The sequence below is a fragment of the Apium graveolens genome, chromosome 7, assembly GCF_009905375.1.
Source record: "Apium graveolens cultivar Ventura chromosome 7, ASM990537v1, whole genome shotgun sequence".
Taxonomy (NCBI): Eukaryota; Viridiplantae; Streptophyta; class Magnoliopsida; order Apiales; family Apiaceae; genus Apium; species Apium graveolens.
This window is the reverse complement of record NC_133653.1, coordinates 97,270,796-97,284,081: the sequence shown is the minus strand read 5'-3', so window position 1 is coordinate 97,284,081 and position 13,286 is coordinate 97,270,796. Positions and strand designations below refer to the sequence as shown.

Below are 13,286 nucleotides of genomic sequence, written 5' to 3'. Positions count from 1 at the left end.
CCCCCAGAGAGGCTTACATCTATCAGCACACCCATCCCTTTTACAATGTGGGGAATGGACATACTTGGACCATTTCATGTAGCATCGGGACAAAGGAAGTTCATTGTAGTAGCCATAGACTACTTTACAAAGTGGATTGAGGCTAAAGCACTGGCCAAGATAACCACCAAGCAAATTACCCAATTCTTCTGGGAGAATGTGATATGCCGATATGGAATCCCACGCATCCTTGTCACGAAAAATAGGAAACAATTTGATAATGCAGAATTCAAAGAGTACTGTGAAGATAACAGCATAGAACTCCGCTTCACCTCGGTTGCACATCCACAGGAAAACGGGAAAGCGGAAGTTGATAACAGAATCATCCTTGATGGACTTAAGAATAGGGTTGAACACTCGAAAAACACTTGGGTGGATGATTTGTTGCTTATACTATGGGCATATCGTACCACCTGCAAAGTGACAACTGAAGCTACCCCGTTAATGTTGGCTTACGGAGCCGAGGCAGTGGTGCCCCCTGAGATCACTCATGGATCCCCCAGGATCGAATCTTATGAGCCAGAGACCAATGAAGAAGGCATGAGACTCGCTCTCGATATTATTAACGAGGTCAAAGATAAGGCTAACACTCGTAATACAGAGCATCAACGAAGAGCCTCCCTCTATTATAATAGAATGGTTAGAGAAAGGTTCTTTCAGCATGAAGACTTGGTTCTGAGGAAGATTGAGGCATCAAGAGTAGGGGGAGAGAGGAAAGCTAGCCCCTAACTGGGAAGGACCTTATAAGGTCAGAAAAACATTGGGACGAGGATCCTACAAGTTGGAGACCCTGAATGGTGATGGAGTGCCTCGCACTTGGCACGCTTCAAACCTGAAGGTTTATAATGTTTAGGACATTCACTACATGTTCCTAGTACTTAGTATTAGGTTTATAAATAAGGTCGATGAAACCATCTATTATAAGGGTCGAACCCATTTCTTCAAGATATTATCTATTCATGCAAGTTTATTTATATCATCTTGTCTACCAATTTATTTAAATACGAACATCTAAAGAATGCAAGTCCCGATGGACCAAATATCGAAAATAAAAGACAACTATGAATTGAAACTAAACAAATTGCATAGATAAGGATCCCGAAGGGTCATAAATTAAAGTCCCGACGGACCAATAGGTTGCAAACCAATAAGGTTTGAATAAATAAGTTATGAAAATCAAAGCCACATACGGAAATCAAATCCATGCAAGGCCACAACATTCACTCATCAGAAGAATCCTCTCTTTCGCCATCCGAGCCTTCCTTAGAAGAAGAACCACTGCTCCCTGGAATCGGCTCCCTAATCTTTCCGTGAAGGGCTGCTATGGAGTTGGGGCAACCCGAGGAGGCCTTACCCTTAGAACCGGAACCGGAACCTCCATGACTAGAACTTGATTGAGACCTCACACGAGGAGTCGAGGGCACAGATTGGGAAGCTTGTCCGGATGAATCCATAATGGGTAGCTACCAGGGGCAAGATAGAAGATCCGGGTCGACGACATCCGGCCACACACCTTGAGCATCGCTCACTCCCCTCTTTCAACCTAGATCAAGGTTGACAGGGCACATCTGATGAGCATGCTCATCCATCATGTTAGTGAATGATGAGGATCTGTTGTATGAATCTACGAGCTCTCTCCATTCATTATTCCTTTTCTCTTCTGTCTTGGCATATTTCCTCTCCATCACAACAAGCTTATACTCTACTTCATGAGCTTTGGACTCTCACTCCCCCGCGGAGATAGTCATTTTGTTCATGGAAGTCTGTAGTGCAGCATAGTCGCCTCTCATCTTGATATCCTGAGTGGAGGACGCCGTGAAGTAGGCATTAGCCTGACAAAGAATAGTTATAAAAAGTTTAAGTAAGAGGGGGCGAGTCCCCAAGGAGTGATTCTCATAACATTTTCCAAATAATAAGAAAGGGAGAACTTAAACGAAAATTTACACAAGGAGAGGTGTACATGATACAGAGATTGAGCCCCCAGCATCTCGGCCTCGAGAAGCTTCTCACCGGAAGAGACAAATACGAGGTTAGGAGGAGTAATGCAGTTCTTCGACCACTCAAAGGCAAGGCCCGGGTTTCCAAGTACGGAGTCGTTGGTAGGGATACCCCATCTTGGCTCAAAAGGGGTCCTGACATACCCATCAAAATCCTTAGTCCTCTTCTGACCGGATCCTGACGATTCAAGGAAGGCAGGAATCTTGGGAATACGGTTGGTCTTCTTGGCTACATCTCTGGCCATCCTACCCGTTACAGCATTGCCATCGAGGGCCTCGGCAGCTGAAACAAGAAGAAAAGAAAGCAGATATAAGAATAAACTTGCATAAAGTTAAGGAGAAATAAAGATAAATACCCTCTATAGAGAAGCAAGTAAAGCCAGCTTCAACGAGCTTGACTTTTGTTACGAACTCCTAGTAAGGGGTTCTCCCTTCGTCATCAATGAGTAGACCCCGGGCTAGAAGCTCGGCATTCGAAAGATTAAGAATGAAATGAGAACTATCAATTGGGCTGCTAAAGTCACGTCTAAAGTATGTTCCCCAGTCTCAACTCTTCCATTCAACAACTACAAACCTCTTATTCTACTTATGGTTTGAACCATTTAGAGAGTTGGTGTTCACCGTATGAGGAACATGAGCTCTATGCTGTATTACGACCCAACCAGGTCGGTTCAAAGAGAAGCCTTCATCATGAAAATATTACGGAACATCGCCACACTCAAGGGGATGCCTAAGTCATGACATCTCACTATGAATAGAATAATGAAACACCACCCGTAGGGGTAAAGCTGGCATGGATGAATCTTAAGCTCAGCTAGAAGCCTCGAAATGAAAGGGTGTGGGGGAAACCGTAGCCCGGATTTAAGCACCGCTTTATACACAAATAACCTTTGGTGACAGAGGTTACAAGCCCTCTCACTAGGCTTAGCTTTTTGAATCTTTAAGCAGTCGGGCCAGGAGTAAGTGGACTTAATCTCTTCAACATCCTTCTCACGGAGCATACTTCTGTGATGAAATGCATCAAAATGGACGGTACTAGGGTACTCATCCCCCCTCTCATCTAACATACTCTTCAGGTTATTCGAACAACGGTTAATGGAGAAGGGGGAGACAAGAGATATACCTCGAAGGGAGCGAAGAGTGGCCCTCTTGTGTACAGCTTCCTTCCGGGAGAAAGAGGAATTATTAGGACCTTGTCTGCTAGACATTCTTGAAGAGCTTGAAGAAAGATAAAAGCTTGAGAGAATCTGAGAACTTGAGAAGCTAAGAAATGAAAGTGTGAATGAAAATGAGCACTTCTCATCTTCTTTTATAGGAAAAAGGTCACCTTCTACATCAGGTCGTAAGTCTGCCTGGTTCGCGCTAGCAGGTACCACATAAAAGAACACCAGAAATGGTGGAGAAGGACGGTCAAAAGACAAGAAAGAACAACATAATAAACGAAAAAAGCGGTGCAGGACATCGCTTATCGTATCAGTCTTCCAAAAAAAGCCTTGCCGAAACTAAATACAAGCCATTAGACTTAACTAAATGATGATTATGTTAATCATTATGATTAGAAAAACAGGTAAAGATTAAGACAAGATTAGCTTTTCAGCTGAACTCACTAGTGTGAGAACAGAACGTTCCTCTCCTGACGGATCAGACTACCCTACAGGAGACTTTCAAGGTCCATTAAGACCACTCCCGGCTGACCAGCCCATAAATGGGGGGACATATGGCCGACCAGGAGCCACCGTAGTAGAACATGACGGCCATAACTTGCTTCTATAGCACTCCCGGCCAACCAGCCCATAAATGGAGGGGTATATGGCCGAACATGAGCCTCTGTAACATATCTATGACAGCCACAGTTTTCCACCATAGCACTCTATTAGCACTAAAACACACGTGAAATTACACGCAAGCGTACACGATCACAAGTAGTATAAGATATAAATCAAGTTCGTTCCCACAGGGACTGGTTTAGGTTAATTTCAGATTATGCACTTGTGCAACAATGTATGGTTATCGTTCAATGCTAAAAAAAGTAACAATTGGAGTTTTGATTTAACTAAGAGATTATACTAAATAACATTAACTAAGAGAATTAAGATTGAATTACTTATATGAGAATAAACATGGGATTCTAACTTCATTAAATACTTCATTCAAAGTTTATGTCTTTAACCTTTTTAACCTTAGCATGTGATTGTGATGACAACTAATCAAATAACACGAAATTAGTATATACTAACTTTTGTTATACGTGTACCCTACTATCAAACATCCACAATTAAGATAGAAGTTGAAGAGACACCAATTATGCTTAGTCCATATATGTCAATAAAGATTGAAAACATAACGGTTTAAGAGCAAGTTATCTCTCGTGATTACATAGTGTGAATAAGATGGTTAAAATTACCCGTAAATTATGCATGGCAATTCATACATAAACCTATGCTAGCATGGAAAGTTCTAAACCTCTATATTCATTGTCGCTTCAATAGATATTAACAAATAATCTTAGATGTTACCTAAGCATCAAAGACGAATAAGAACAACCAAACTAGGAAATCATAAATCAACAAACACAAAGGATTATAAAATAATTAACTATTGAAATCCATAGATAAATACGTTAGAACCCCATGACAATGATTAGTTTATAATCGAACTCATCATCACCAAGGGTTCCAATGAAAAATGATATAAAACGATATAAGAGTACTAGGGATCAAAGACAAATCGAAAACAAGCATCTGAAGTACAACTATAATAAAGAATACAAAAGTATTCTTCTCCGTAGCCATCTCGTGCTCTTCTATGTCTTCGTATTACTCTCCTTGGTCTCCTTATTATTAAAAATGAATTATTATAGGTTTATATAGCTTCTGGACGACCTGGGCCCTCAAAATCTTCAAATGCAAGTCAAATCAGGATTCTATGCAAATCACCTGGCGTGGCCACCCCAGCCTCTGCGTGGGCGCGCGCTCTTCCTGATCTCTGGCGCGGCCTCCCCGCATCCCCGCGCGGGCGCGCCACACTTCTGTACTTTGGCTCCATTTCTTGTTTCTGATGTATCTTGAGTTTCGTCTGTCAGAATTTACCGATCCAATAGTCCACGCGAAGCTATCGAGATGATATTCAACATGAGAATGGGCTAGACTTCAGATTCTGACCTCCTTTCACCATATTTTGTTAAAAAGCTTATTTATTCATCCAACTAATGCCTGAAATGCAAAAACACAAAACACATCAAAAATACCAATAACTTGAGTCCAAAACACCAACTTAAGCCTGTAATGAAGCGTTCCAAGTAGATATAAAATCCACTTATTATACCCCCAAACTTGAATCGATGCTTGTCATCAAGCATATACAGACTCAAAAACTACAAAACATCCTAATGCATGAATTCAACAACGTGAAAATGCAACTAAATGATAATGCAATTGATCCCCTCAGAATAACCATAACCAACCAACAAGCGAATACCTCTAAGAATCCAACGAATTAAAACAGAGTTTGAATAAACCCCACGAACCAACTCACAAACCAGAAATGTATGTGTGTGCAATGCTTAACAGATATACTCTCTGTACGAGATCAATAACCATAATTTATCTATCATCAAAGCAATCACAAGTTTATAAACAGAATAGATGATAAACACATAATGACTCACAACACCTTCATTTTACTAGAGTTATACAAGGATTCATGCTATTATTAAACACATAACAAAGATGCTTATTTGATCGTGCAATGAATGAGGTCCCAAAAAACTTATGCAATAATACTCATGTAGCGAGCATTAGGTTAGCGGATCCCATACTATAAAAGCCTTAGGTCACTAGTCACAAAGTCCCCTAGAACTTAATAACTCGAGTATTAAAGAGCTCACTCTTGATCAACTAGGCATAACACATATTTTTTTCTTTTTTTTCTTCTCTTTTTTTTCTTTGATTCATGAATGAGTGGGTTTTACTCCATCTCATTTAACCCTAGTCTACTCATTACTTATGAGCCGGCTATTAGCCATTTGACGCCTAGCTTTATTCACAACTAGCAATGAAATCCAAGTTTTTCCCTAGTATAAAATTTAGTATTTTTACGTCATTACGAGAATACCAACAATTCTAGATATTAACAAGTGATTAAATCTCAACAAATAAACAAATATGATCATGATCTAGCTCAAAAGCAATCATATAAGACTTGTTTTTTTTTCTGGGAATGCAAATCAATTCATTAAGACTTAAACAGCTCTCTATTCATCATCACTCTCAACATCAACTTATGAATCAGAAATAGCTCAACCTAAGGGATCATGTTATATGCATGCACATATAATTATATGAACTCACATAAAAACCCAAACAAAATATGTCATAGATGAACAATTATGCAAAAATATGAATGAAATACAACTAAACATGCAACATGAATCTATATGAATCTATATGGACATACACAAACTAATCCTTACATTATCACCCCCAAACTTAAAATTTTCACTGTCCTCATTGGAGGTAATAATAAGGATTTTAGGCATACCTAGTTATCAGAATCATCACCCTTCTCGGCTGGAGTATCAAGTGGTGGATACACAGAATCAGCACAAACATTCTCCAATCAACCTCAACACCAGTGGCCCGGAAAGCAGTGCCCAAAGCCTGTGTCAAGTCGGCCGCAAAACAACTGTGCATGTTGTGCATCACATCCATACGTCTGGCCAATCTCCTGAACTGCGCATCACCAAGCCCAGAACCATCCCCTTCTTCCTGCTGAACACGCGAAGAACAAGCTCTACTCGAGCGGCTCTCCAAGCTGCACGCCTAGCCGGAGAAGAACCATCAGCGTAAGTCTAATCGGCTGGATGGCCACCGGGAAAATGATCATAACTGTAACTTAGACCCTTCTCATCATCTTTTCCACCATATCATTTTTGCATGACGAAACACAAAGCTTCGTCATAATAGAGGCATGAGGAATCACCCCCGACGTCTTGGTTTTCAGAAACCTCAGCATATTCTGATATATCACATGGACGAGATCCACATACTCCTCATTTAACACTAAAATCATACTGATGCAAAGAAGGAATTATATTCGCACATAAAAGCATTCCATGTTCGGGCATACTTGTTCATGCATGCAGCCGAAAAAGTGAGTGGCTCATCCGTGCCCTTCTTGCACTTCCACTTTATTCCCGGAACACACAACTCAGCCACAATATGATCAAGATCAAAATCCTCCCTTGTCTTTTGGACCCAATCCTTCTGCATCGGCTTTCTCATGGGTTGCTTGATAACCCTACGAATAGCCGCCAGTATGTAATTCACCGTCAAACCACACACCACAGAAAACCCATTCTTATCCGCCCTTGCATTCGCGTAAAACTCCAAATAATACTCATCGGGACTGCAGCGGGTACCTCGCAAAAAGTTTGCCATCCCATCTCAGTAATCATCTCCAAGTGCTTTCCATCTCTCGCAGTGGGTAAGAAACCCCTCTCCTTTACAATTGATTTGGACATCAATCGATTAAATTCAGGTTGTGCATCTGGAGAAGAAAATCTAGCCACCGCACCACCATCACTCGAATCTGATGAGTGACTAGAGCTGCTACTCAACACGACTCTCGATCTTTTGGGTGCCATGATAATAATAGAGATTTGGTGGGTAGGTAATGAATAGGAAAAGCTAGGGTTTTGAGAGAATAAGAAGATGTATGTATATAAGAGATGTGTATATATATAGGATATTTGAGGGAATGGGTAAGGTTTATAATTGATTAGGAATAGGAATTAGAGTTCGATTAGGGTAGAATAAGGATAAAATTCGGCTGGGGTGTTGGGTTTTTTTGTTTTGCTTTTTTCTGATTTTTTTTCTTTTTCCAGACCCTCCGGGCGGCCGCCCCGCCTCACCGAGCGGGTGCGCCAGCTTCCTGTTCATTCCGCGCAGGCACGCTAGCTTTCTGGAAAACTAATTTTTTTTTGCTTTTTTATATTTTTTTTATTTGTCGACTCTACTATACAACAAATATGGGTTGCCTCTCACGAAGCACTTGGTTTACATCTCTAGCTTGACGTGAAATCTCGGATTCAAGTTGTTGAAAGAACGACGCTCACCACCTCGCGGTTCTCTGTATCTCTATAGTAATGTTTAAATCTCTTCCCATTCACCTTGAACGCTTGATCCATATGCGTATCAAAAATCTCCACAGCTCCATGTGGAAACACAGTTTTGACCGTGAATGGCCCTGACCACCTCGACTTAAGTTTTCTCGGAAAAAGTCAGAGACGAGAGTTATACAATAGAACCTTCTGATCAGACACAAAAGACTTATGCACTACTCTTTTATCATGCCACCTCTTGACTTTCTCCTTGTACACTTTGTTATTCCCATAAGCCTATAGTCGAAACTCCTCGAGTTCATTTAGTTGAAGCATTCTTTTCTCCCCAGCAGCTTCCAAGTCAAGATTTAGCTTCTTCAAAACCCAATATGCTTTATGCTCTAACTCCGCAAGAAAATGACACGCCTTCCCATACACCAAATGGAAAGGAGACATACCAAAAGGAGTCTTGAAGTCTATTCTATATGCCCAAACAGCTTCATCTAGCTTCAAAGACCAATCCTTTCTTGAGGGACTTACCACCTTCTCCAAGATACGTTTAATCTCCCGATTAGTCACTTCAGCTTGCCCATTAGTTTGAGGATGGTATGTTGTGGCAGTATGATGATTCACGTGATACTTTTCCATCAATGCATTGAACTTGCGATTGCAGAAATGCAATCCCCCATCACTGATTATGATTCTTGGAGTACCGAAATGCGTGAATATTTGCTTATGAAGAAAGTTAATCACCACCTTAACATCATTGGTTGGTAACGCTTTCACCTCGACCCATTTGGACACATAATCAACCGCCAACATAATATACTGATTATTGCAGGACGAGACAAATGGCCCCATGAAGTTGATTCCCCAAACATCGAAAATCTCAACTTCGAGCATCACATTAAGAGGCATCTCATCTCTCTTGGTTATATTACCAAATCGTTGACAGCGGTCACATCTCGAAACAAACTGATGAGCATCTTTAAAAAAAGTAGGCCAGAAGAATCCTACTTGAAGGATACGAGCAGCTGTCTTCTCTCCACAATAATGTCCATCATACACAGTAGAATGACAGTCGCGCAAGATTCCCTCCGTCTCACTATACGGAATGCATCTTCTAATAAAATGGTCAGCTCCCTGTCTAAACAAGAACGGCTCATCCCATCGATACCACTTCACCTCATGTAGAAACTTCTTCCTTTGAGCATAAGAGAGTTCTGGGGGAATGACATTACTCACAAGATAGTTCACAATATCTGCAAACCATGGTTCTTCTTCTTGCACCCCAATAGTTACTTATCGGGAAAAGATTCATTGATCAACGTCTTATCCTCTGAAGTCTTGCCTTGATCTTCCAAGCGTGATAGATGATCTGCTACTTGATTCTCTGTACCTTTTATGTCCTTGATTTATAGCTCGAATTCCTGAAGTAATAGAATCCATCGAATTAAGCGAGGTTTTGAATCTTTCTTCGAGACCAGATATCGAATAGCAGCATGATCAGTGTAAACTGTTAACTTTGTCCCAAGCAAATAAGATCGACACTTCTCGAAACCATAGACAATTTCCAACAACTCCTTCTCTGTAGTAGTGTAATTCAGCTAAGCATTATTAAGGGTCTTACTAGCATAGTAAACCACATGGAAAATGTCCTGCTTCCTCTGGCCAAGAACTGCTCCAACTGCATAGTCACTAGCATCACACATCAGCTCGAAAGGCTCATTCGAATCAAGTGCAGTAATCACAGGTGCTGTAGTCAAACTCTTTTTCAAGCTCTCAATAGCAGCTAGACATTCTTCATCGAATTTGAAGGGAACATCCTTTTCCAGAAAATTGCACAAAGCTTAGAGATTTTAGAGAAGTCTTTGATGAATCGTCGATAAAAACCCGCATGACAAAGAAAACTACGGACTCCTTTAAGTGAGATTGGCGGAGGAAGATTTTCAATGACCCCCGCCTGAGCCTTATCCACTTCAAGACCCTTGCTAGATACCTTGTTCCCAAGAATGATACCCTGTTGCACCATGAAGTGACATTTTTCCCAATTGAGCACCAGATTGGTCTCAGCACATCGCTTCAGCATCAAACCAAGATTATGCAAGCATTCGTCATAAGAAGTACCGAACACGGAAAAGTCATCCATGAACACCTCCATATTAGTGTTAATCATGTTTGAAAAAATGGTCACCATGCATCTCTGAAAAGTAGCAGGTGCTCCACAAAGTCCGAATGAGACTCGACGAAAAGCAAAAGTGCCAAATGGAAAAGTAAACGTGGTCTTCTATTGATCTTCTGGAGCAATGAAAATTTGATTATATCCCAAATATCCATCCAGAAGACAATAGTACTCATGACCAGCCAACCTGTCAAGCATCTGATTAATGAATGGAAGCGGGAAGTGATCCTTCCTGGTGGATTTATTCAGCTTTCGATAATCCATGCAAACTCCTCATCCTATGACCGTCCGAGTAGGGATGAGCTCATTCTTCTCATTAGCTACAACTGTAATGCCTCCTTTCTTAGGCACACACTGCACCGAACTCACCCAAGAACTGTCAGAGATAGGATAAATGATTCCTGCATCAAGCCATTTAAGAATTTCCTTCTTCAGAACCTCCTTCATGATAGGATTTAGCCTTCTTTGTTGCTCAACAGTTGGCTTGCTTCCTTCCTAAAGCAGAATTTTATGCATGCAATAAGAAGGGTTGATTCCCTTGATATATGCTATAGTCCATCCAATTGCTGATTTAAACTCTCTCAAGATTTCTCAAGAGCATATATTTATTACTTCCTGAAAGGTCAGATGCAATAATAACAGGAAAAGTAAACGCATCACCTAAAAATGCATACCTCAAGTGATCAGGCAGTGGTTTAAGCTCAAGTATAAGAGCTTTTTCAATAGATGGCTTGAGACGCTTTGGAGAATTTTTCAGCTCTTCCAATCCAAGAGACTCGAACGGCAAATCCAACTTGCTCTTCCATGGGAATGCATTCAAATACTGCATTTGCTCTTCCCCTTCTTCATCTTCACTATCAGAATCCCCCGTTAAGGCTCTTTCTAAGGCGTCAGTCATTAGCAATTGATCAAGCACCAAAGTCACTATGGATTCGACCAACTCCACTTTAAAGCACTCCTCTTCATCAGTAGGGAATTTCATAGCAATGAAAACATTGAATGTGACATCCTTCCCTTGAACTCTCATGGTTAGCTCACCCTTTTTGCACATCGATAAGAGTTCGACTCGTAGCTAAGAATGGTCTTCCCAAGATAATGGGAATCTTCTAATCTTCCTCAAAGTATAGAATAAAAAATCAGCAGGAAAGATGAGTTTATTCACCTTAACCAAGAGATCCTCCACTACTCATCGCGGATAAGTGATGGAATGGTCAGCCAATTGCAAAGACATGTTCGCAGGTTTAGGATCAGGTAGTTCAAGTTTCTTGAAAACGGACAAGGGCATCAGAATGATGCTAGCTCCCAAGTCACACAAACATTTATCGAATGACAGATTGCCAATAGTGCAAGGTATCGTGAAGCTTCCTGGATCTTTAAGCTTAGGAGGTAATTTATGTTGCGGCACAGCACTGCACTCTTCCGTTAGAGCAACGGTTTCCAACTCCTCAAGTTTTGGCTTCCGAGATAGAATACCCTTCATGAACTTAGCGTAACTCGGCATCTGTTCTAGAGCTTCAGCAAAAGGTATGTTAATGTGCAACTTCTTGAAAACCTCCAAAAACTTAGCAAATTGCTTATCGAACTTCTGCTTCTGAAGTCTCTTAGGATATGGCGGAGGTGGGCAGACCTGTTTATCCCCTGTATTACCCTCAGGAGGATTTCTTTCAACAGCTTTCTTCTGTGGTTCCACCTCGGCATCCTTCTACACCACTTTTTCAGCTACAATCTCATTTTCTGGAATTGGCAATGGTGCAGATGCACCTACATTCTGAACAGAGTCTTCAGAATCTTCATCTTCCTGAATTTGGGGGCTCATGACCTTTCCAGACCTCAATGTGATTGCCTTCAATTGCTCTTTGACTTCCCTTTTTCCTGGATTAGCTTCTGTGTCACTGGGAAGAGATCTTGGTTGACGATTCAACAAGACATCGGCAATTTTCCATATTTGATTCTCAAGTGTCTTGATAGAAACCGCTTGGCTTTTGCGCATAAGCCTCAACTCCTCAAGTTCAGATTTTTCATTAGTAGTTTGATCGGCACTTCCATGCGGTTGCTGTTGAAGTTGGAGTTGTTGTCTTGGTGCATACTGTTGTTGAAAACCGGGATGATTGAATTGCTTTGCTCCAAACTGTTGATGAGTCTGTTGTACCGTATTCTGATTGTTGCTCCAGCTGAAGTTAGGATGATTGCGGTTGTTAGGATGATAAGTGGCAGTAACTGGTTGTTGCGACCTCTGAAAGTTGCACACAACTGAGCTGATTAACTAGATATAGCACATTGCTCCGTCTCATGTGCACCAGTACAAAGCTCACACACAATAATAATCTGATTAACTCCATAATTAGCCAAAGAATCCACTTTTATCATTAACGCTTTTAGTTGAGCATCTATAGCAATAGCTGTATCCACCTCCAGAATTCCTGCTACCTTGCTTGAGGTAGTCTCTTTGTTGGGTTCTGATATTTATTAGCAGCCATCAATTCAATTAGCTCATAAGCTTCATCATAGCTCTTAGCCCATAAGACTCCACCTGATGCTGCATCCAGCATAGGTCTCGACTGTGATCCCAAGCCATTATAAAAGCAATTGATAATCATCCAATCAGGCATTCCATGACGAGGACACTTCCTAAGCATCTCCTTATAGCGCTCCCAAGCTTCATATAAGGATTCTCCCGATTGCTGTGCAAATTGAGTAATAGCATTTCTGATTGCAGCTGTCTTCGCCATAGGGAAGAATTTAGTAAGAAACTTCTGAGCAAGATCCTCCCAAATGGTGATAAAACCTGGTGGTAGAGAATGTAACAAGCACTTAGCTTTATCCCTCAGAGAGAATGGGAAAAGCCATAGCTTCACAGCATCTTCAGAAATATTGTTGAACTTGAAAGTGTCGCAGATCTCGATGAAACTCTAATGTGCATGTTGGGATCTTCCATATGAGAACCCCCAAACTGGACTGACATCTGCAC

General features: G+C 41.1%; 1 non-coding gene across 1 annotated transcript; it reads left to right on the top strand.

The window, feature by feature from the left end:
* The first annotated feature begins 12,925 nt into the window (after window positions 1-12,925).
* LOC141675599 (small nucleolar RNA R71) lies at window positions 12,926-13,032 on the top strand. The gene has a single exon (XR_012556243.1). It is a non-coding gene; the product is annotated as a small nucleolar RNA R71 (small nucleolar RNA).
* The last annotated feature ends 254 nt before the right edge of the window (window positions 13,033-13,286 follow it).